This window comes from Oratosquilla oratoria, chromosome 30, assembly GCF_046742065.1.
Source record: "Oratosquilla oratoria isolate Oo_2021 chromosome 30, ASM4674206v1, whole genome shotgun sequence".
Lineage (NCBI taxonomy): Eukaryota > Metazoa > Arthropoda > Malacostraca > Stomatopoda > Squillidae > Oratosquilla > Oratosquilla oratoria.
In genome coordinates this window covers 17,529,325-17,531,824 of record NC_134806.1, presented here as the reverse complement: position 1 = coordinate 17,531,824, position 2,500 = coordinate 17,529,325, and positions in this window count along the sequence as shown.

Genomic DNA, 2,500 nt, shown 5'->3' with positions numbered 1-2,500 from the left:
GGCTCAGAGCACATTAATGACCGATCTATGGGTAATGTTGTGACACACACACACACACACACACACACACACACACACACACACACACACACACACACACACACACACACACACACACACACACACACACGCACGCACACAAATACACACACACACACACACACACACACAAATACACACACACACACACACACACACACACACACACACACACACACACACACACACACACACACACACACACACACACACACACACACACACACACACACACACACACACACAGCTCCCCGCCCACGAGAGTTAGAGCAACGGCTCGCAGCGCAGCGATACTGAAATTATTTTAGCCCTGTGCGGGATTCGAACTCGGACCGCTGAAATAGCATTTGCGAACGCTACCACTGCACAGCCGAGCCGTGTGTGTGTGTGTGTGTGTGTGTGTGTGTGTGTGTGTGTGTGTGTGTGTGTGTGTGTGTGTGTGTGTGTGTGTGTGTGTGTGTGTGTGTGTGTGTGTGTGTGTGTGTGTGTGTGTGTGTGTGTGTGTGTGTGTGTGTGTGTGTGTGTGTGTGTGTGTGTGTGTGTGTGTGTGTGTGTGTGTGTGTGTGTGTGTGTGTGCTGCATCTTTTATCAACTGAATGTTTGCATTTCTTCTATTTTTTAACTCTTTTGTGTAACTATCACGATATAGTGTGACACCGTATTATCAGGAAACCCCTAAGGTTAGGATTCTGGAGAAAACGGAAAACCATAAGAGATGAGGTCTGCCCGAAGCAAACGGAAAGAGTAAAAGAATTTCCTGAAAAATACCTATGATAGCGGACACGAACTGTGGACAAGGTCGAAAATCGTTAGTCTAGGGCGCTGACATCGACCTTATTATCAGAAGAATAAAGACTTCAGTCCATCTCCCAGCTAGCGCATGCGTCAAAAAAAGAAGAAAAAAAAACCGAACAGACTAAATCTAACTTTTAATTAACTTAGTAAGGTTTATGTTATCTAAAGGCTGAAGGCAAGCTTTGCATAGGGAAATGAAATTGGATACTTTTCAAATTGCACTTAAAAGTTGGAATTAATGTTTAGAATTTTCTCCATTTGGAAAGAACAGAAAATTACTCTGGTCTGGGTTTGCATAATCCTACTTCAACAAAATCCGTGTCTGAGGTGAACAACAGTATTCCATGCTGAGAATTCTGTAAACTTACATTGACGTTTATAAACAATGTCTACACATGTAATCATCTACACACCTTGTCCTGTGTATTGGAGTACCAATTGGAAGCATGTTTAGCTCGTATCCTTATAGTCACGGGTTCGGATCCCGTAGTACTCTACGATTCCTAGCAGAATCTTACCTGCTCCAACTGTTCAAGTGAAAGCATATAAGGCAAAAGTGGTTGTTTGGATCACTGCTAAGCGCCTCCTAGCGTACACTCACCTCACTTCGCTCTCATGGGCCCAACAGTTAAGAAAAAAAAAATCAAAATAAAAACGGCGTATCGGGAGGGTTGGTATTCCTGCGTGAAAATAAAAACGGCGTATCGGGAGGGTTGGTATTCCTGCGTGGCTAATAGGATGTATCTCCTCGCAACGAAATTAGCTTTTTTATCCTCCAGTTACGTAGTAATTACGGGGCTTGGGAGAAAAGTCACTATTTTTTTCGAATACCATAGTCGCTTGTTTCGTATGAGATTACACAAAATCCTAAAGGTAGCTATTATGCGCTACTAACAGTGACATATATGTATTTTATCTTCCCGAGCGTTTGCATCAAGGCTCTCACGCATTAATAGGGGCTTAGGTGTAGCCAAAACCGCCACCTTTGTTTTATCTATATGGGCCGTAAGGAGTGGTTACGAAGAGAGGTGAACAGTGTATTAAGAATATTACATGGAAAATTAAATTAAGATAAAGCAGAGGTCAAAAGGGTAGATCATTAGATTAGTAGAAATATGAAAGATACTGAATGGAAGAAACTGAAGGATCTAAGGATTTTTTCACACTTATTTATATATTTGTTTATTCATTTACTTTTTTTTTATTTTTCATTTTGTTTTTTATATACTTTTTTCATTTAGAAACCAGACGATTCATTTCAAATGAAATGTACCTGTAGGATTGATTAAAGCTCTCACATAATCTTTTTTATTTGATGACGTTCTTTGTAGATTATTTTAGCTTAGTACTACATGAGTGTCTCCATACATACAGAAGGAACTTGAATCCTGGTTTGAATAAAGAAGGAAAGAGAAGTAAAAAAAAAAAAGGAAGAAGTAGTTACATGGAAAGCAGAAGAGAAATAAAACGTAGAAGAAATCTTAAGAAAAAAAATTGGAAAGCAGAAGTGAAAGAAAACGTAGAAAATAATCTTTAGAAAAAAATTTGGAAAGCAGAAGTGAAAGAAAACGTAGAAGATAATCTTTAGATTTTCTTTTTCTTTTTTTAAAGCAGAAGTGAAAGAAAACGTAGAAGATAATCTTTAGATTTTTTTTTTTAAAGCAGA